The sequence below is a fragment of the Colobus angolensis genome, unplaced genomic scaffold, assembly GCF_000951035.1.
Source record: "Colobus angolensis palliatus isolate OR3802 unplaced genomic scaffold, Cang.pa_1.0 Scaffold178, whole genome shotgun sequence".
Lineage (NCBI taxonomy): Eukaryota > Metazoa > Chordata > Mammalia > Primates > Cercopithecidae > Colobus > Colobus angolensis.
In genome coordinates, this window is record NW_012114910.1 from 5,023,191 (window position 1) to 5,029,054 (window position 5,864).

The following is a 5,864-nucleotide window of genomic DNA, read 5'->3' on the forward strand; positions in this document are numbered from 1 at the left end:
AAAAAAAAAAAAAAAAAAAAGACATTTTCTTAGTTCACCAGGGATCCTGGATTCAGCCCAGCCTGCTGGCTCTGAGGTCTGAGCTCAAGACCAGTGGGGTCCACCACCTGCCTCCACCCCCACTGCGAGGACCAATGTAAGAACTAAGTGAGTTTATGTCCACAGGGTGCGGGTCACAGCCTGGCATAAAATAGAAGCAAAAATGCAAAGCATGGCTCTGCTTTTCCTCATTCAACCCTTCGGGCACCCTCTACCCTCCCCAGGTCCAGCTTCTACCCCGATAAAGTGGAATGATCACCTCCAACTATCTCATTAGGATGTTAAGGACTGAATTTAGGTTTAATTTGGACGCAATAAACAGCCTTTCAGGCTAGCCAGACCTGAGGCTAAACAGGACTCCGGCCGGATACGGTGGCTCACACCTGTAATCCCAGCACTTTGGGAGGTCGAGGCAGGAGGATGACTTGAGCTCAGGAATCCAAGACCAGCCTGGTGAAACCCCCTCCCTACAAACATGGCGAAATCCCCTCTCTACAAAAAAATATACGAAAATTAGCCGGTTGTGGTGGCCTATACCTGCAGTCCCAGCTGCTCAGGAAACTAAAGTGGAAGGATCAAGTGAGCCCGGAGGGGTTGAGGCTGCAGTGAGTCGTGATCATGCCACTGCACTCCAGCTTGTGCACAGAGTGGGATCCTGTCTGAAAAAAATAAATAAATACATGAGCAGGACTCTAACATGGAAAAGGGGTATTCCCTTGGGCAACTGACTTAAGCTGTCTCTGCATGTCAGCTTCCTTATATGTAAAATGGGATGCAAACAGCCACCTCATCAAGCCACCACGACAGTGAATAAAATTAAGGACTTTCACAGTGCCTGGCACGCAGGAGACATTAGTATCTGTTAATTGAGCCCGGTGTGTGCCGGGCGGTGTGGTGGGATGGGGGACACAAAGGCAAGTAAGCTGAAGTCCTTGCCCCCAGGAGCTGTAGCTCAGTAGGACAGAAGTTGCCAGCCCTGCCAGAGAGCTAGAGGCTGTGGGCTTGGGGAGGAAGGGAGAACTGCATGCTTGTTGGGGAAACAAGAAAGGTGGGTGAGAGAGAGATTATCTTTCTATCTGAAGATGGGCAGGATTTGCTTTGTCTCTTTAAAATTTCTGTTTTGGAAAATACTCAACAATACACAAGAAAGAATCGTACCAAGACTTTCAAATCTCCACCAATGGCTGAGCGCGGTGGCTCACGCCTATAATCCCAGCAGTTTGGGAGGCCGAGGCAGGTGGATCACCTGAGCTCAGGAGTTTGACACCAGCCCGGCCAACATGGTGAAACCCTGTCTCTACTGAAAACACAAAAAATTAGTCGAATGTGGTGGCAGATGCCTGTAATCCCAGCTACTTGGGAGGCTGAGGCAGGAGAATTGCTTGAACCCGGGAAGCAGAGGTTGCAGTGAGCCGAGATTGCACCACTGCACTCCAGCCTGGGCAACAAGAGCGAAACTCTGCCTCAAACAAACAAACAAACAGACAAAACCTCTACAACCAATGACTGGCATTTTTTAATAATTGTTTTATCTTTTCTATTTTTATTTTTTAGCCAAACCATTGCAAAGTAAATGATAGATGCTTGACACTTTGCCCCTAAATATTCCAGCATGCATCTCCTCTGAATAAAGCTATTGTCTTACATAAATATAATATCATTATCCCATCTAACGAAATTAACAATAATTCCTATATGTCATCTAACACCCAGTTCGTATCCAAATTTCTCCAATTGTCCCAAAATGTATTTTGTAGTTTCTCCTCTCTCCTTCTTTCCTTCTTTCTGCCTCCTTTCTTCTCTCCCTCACACCCTTTCTTTTTTATCGTATTTATTTTTTTGAGACAGGGTCCCTCTCTGTCACCCAGGTGAGCATGCAGTGGTGTAATCTCAGTTCACTGCAGCCTCAACCTCCCAGGCACAAGCGATCTTCCCAGCTCAACTTCCCAAGTAGCTGGGACCACAGGCTCACGCCACCATGCCTGGCTAGTTACTGTATTGTTGTTGTTGTTGTTGTTGTTGTTGTTGTTGTTGTAGAGACAGAGTTTTCCCATGTTGCCCGAGCTGGTCCCAAACTCCTGGGCTCCAGCGATCCGTCCACCTTGGCCTCCCAAAGTGCTGGAATTATAAGCGTGAGCTACCACACCTGGCGCCTCCCTCCCTCCCTCCCTTCCTTCTTTCTTTCCTTTATTCCCTCCTTTCTTTTATTTTTTTAATCAGGATCCGATCTAGGTTCATGCACTACATATGGGTATTTCTTTTGAGTCTACATAGACCACTTGCATAGACCACTTTTTAATGATTTCAACTTTCTTTTTTTTGGAGACGGAGTCTAGCTCTGTCGCCCAGGCTGGAGTGCAGTGGCGCGATCTCGGCTCACTGCAAGCTCCGCCTCCCGGGTTTACGCCATTCTCCTGCCTCAGCCTCCCGTGTAGCTGGGACTACAGGCGCCGCCATCTCGCCCGGCTAGTTTTTTGTATTTTTTAGTAGAGACGGGGTTTCAGCGTGTTAGCCAGGATGGTCTCCATCTCCTGACCTCGTGATCCGCCCGTCTCGGCCTCCCAAAGTGCTGGGATTACAGGCTTGAGCCACCGCGCCCGGCCGATTTCAACTTTCTTAAGAGTCAAGTCGGCCGGGTTCAGTGTCTCACGCCTGTAATCCTAGCACTTTGGGAGGCCAAGGTGGGCAGATCACTTAAGGTCAGGAGTTCGAGACTAGCCTAGCCAACATGGTGAAACCCCATCTCTATTAAAAATACAAAAATTAGCTGGGCATGGTGGCATGCGCCCATAATCCCAGCTACGTGGGAGGCTGAGGCTAGGGAATTGCTTGAACCCTGGAGGTGGAGGTTGCAGTGAGCCGAGATCTCACCACTGCCCTCCAGCCTGGGCGGCAGAGTGAGACTCTGTCTCAAAAAAAAAAAAAAAAAGAGAAGAAAAAAAAGAGCAAAGTCAAGTCCATTGTCTTATACAATGTTCTCATTCTTAATTTAGTTATTTCCTTGTGATGTCACCTAATTTGTTCCTCTATCTTATTTATTTCCTGTAAACTGAGAGTTAGATCTTAAGGCTTGATTAGACCCAGGCTACATACTCTTGGCAAGAATCTATTATGAATAATACCGTACACTTCACAAGCACCGGTTGCTCCACTTTTCCTTGGATGGATGGGATTGATGGATCGATGGGTGATTGTTAGACATCTTTATTGTAGAAGAATTAGTCCCCTTGTGATTTGCAAGTCAGTTGCGGCATGCTGGGCTGGAACCCTGCCGCATGAACCTAGGCAGGATTTTGACAGACCATTCCGGACAGAAGTGAAAGCCTCACCAAGGTGGAAGGGACAGGACGTATTCAGGGGTGGGGAATGGCCCGATGCCATTGGCTCCAATGGAGGCTGCAGCTGAGCCCAACTGCAGAGAACTGTGAAGCGGGAGTGAAGAATGAGAACGCTGTTCACAGGCCGGAGAGAGCTAGGAAGGTCTTGGGCTGAGGGATAACCAGAGTAACGATGAGAAAAAAAAAAATGGGTAGCACTGGATGCAAAAAGTTTCCTCTGGGGTGGGGTGGGGGTGGTGAGAATGAGGGTGTCCTTGTCCTCACCTTCCACAAGCCCTCAGGTGGCCAAGACCCTATGCCCCAGGGAGCAGGGAGCCTATGCTGTTCTCTGGGGACACGAGGGACTGCCCCAGCCCCAGAAGTAGCACAGAAACAGCTCTGGAGAGGAGGATGGGGAGATCAGGGCACTCCTGCAGGACCAGGGTTAGAGAAGGGATGGGCGTGACCAGGGACCACCCCTGCCACCACCTCCAGGGCCCCTGGGGCCCCGCCCCACCCAGTTCTCCCAGCTTATCTTTTCTGGCCAGCAAGGAGGGTTGCCCATGGGTGCTTAGCATTTCCTCTGCCTGTGACCACGTTGGCTGTACCAGAAGGAGGGGGCCTGGGTCCCTGAAATGACCACGTGGAAGGTTGCCTAAGACTGAGAATGCCTGATTAGACTTCGTGTGAGAAGAAATAGCTTTGTTGAGTTGAGCCACTGAGATTTGGAGGTGTTTGTTGCAGGAGGTAGACTCTCCTGACTAATACTCCCTCCCTTTCTCCAGTGTCTGCCTGTGCAGGGGGAAGGTGAAGGCTGAGTGGTTGAGTGATTATGCTGCTGAAGGCTCGAGACGTGGGGACTGCTTTAATGGTTTATAAAATCCTCCTGACAGCGGGTCCCAAGGTGGGCTGGGAACTCTGGGGCAAAGTCTGGGCTTCCCTGTCAGCACCTGTGCAGCTACCTCCCAGGCCCTTGTGTCCAGCCTAGACTCCCACCACTCACTGGGTGACCTTGGGCAAGTCACCACCTATTTCAACATGAAGACTTCGCCAGTGGGATAGAGGGGATCAATGGTGTCCCTTCACCATCTCACAGGGACAGCAAATGCCAGGAAACCAAAGCAGACACTATCTTAAAGAATTTATTTTCCAGAAATCCTGAGGGGCAAGGGCAGGACAGGAGGGGAAAGGAAATCCCAGGACCCTTGAGGGTCCCGTTTATGGGCAGTAGGCAGATTAGTCCTCCTAGTGCCTGCAGCAGGCAGGTTAACCCGGGCTTGGGAGGGACCCAGACCCTGGATGACACTGAGCTGTATGCCTAGGCAGTGTCACTCCCCACACTTTCTACCTGAGCCCCACAGCAAGCCTATAAGATGGACATTCTCACTGTGATTTGTCAGGCTGGGTTCAGGGAGTGAAATGGCCTCCTCCAGTTCCACAGCTTCAAATACCCGGCAGAGCGGCACCAGGCTCCCTCAGAAAGGACCAGGTACTTGTAACATGTATGTCCTTTACCTGGAACACTGCTGTCCCATACCTGCAGTATGAAAAGAATATTTCTCAAGAGGAAGAGGAAGCCAGGCGCGGTGGCTCATGCCTGTAATCCCAGCACTTTGGGAGGCTGAGCCAGGAGGATCGCTTGAGCCCAGGAGTTTGAGACCAGCCTGGGTAACATGGCAAAACCCCGTCTCTACAAAAATCAGCCAGAAAGGCATAGATAGACCCAAATCCCAGTCTTTAACCTGTCCCAACCACCTGAGAATGGTTTCTACCCAGGATTCCTTCACTCAATTACACCCCACTCTTTGCCTCCTGCCACAGAGAGAGAGAGAGCGCTACCCTACCACAGCCAGCTTCCTCCCAGGGCCAGGAAAGCTCCACCTTGTCCCCCTCTCACACAGTTCCTAAAATTCTTCCATTCATCCATTTGACCTCTTAAGTATTTACTCTGTTTTCAAATACATATATAACTCCAGCTTATAATACCAAGCCAAGGGTAGTCATTCACACCATAGCATGAATTTGGTTGTCAGCTATTTAAGGAAGGAGGCAGGGAAAGTGGAATGGGGGGTACTCTGAAGAGGCCAGGCCTGGGTATTGGGAGGTTGGAGGGCCACCCAAAAAAAGCCTGAGGGGAGAAGGAAGTGTAAGCAGACACGACACATAGCTAAAACGGGGAAGAAAGGTACAGGAGTCTCCTATTAGGAAAAGAAGGGGGAGGCCAGGTGTGGTAGCTCATGCCTGTAATCTTAGCACTTTGGGAGCCCAAAGAAGGTGGATCACTTGAGGTCATGAGTTCAAGACCAGCCTGGCCAACATAGTGAAACCCTGTCCCTACTAAAAATACAAAAATTATCCAGCCGTAGTGGCACACACGTGTAATCCCAGCTACTTGGGAGGCTGGGGCGGGAGAATCGCTTGAACCCAGGAGGTCGAGGTTGTAGTGAGTTGAGATCACACCATTGTACTCCAGCCTGCGCAACAGAGTGAGACTCTGTCATAAAAAAA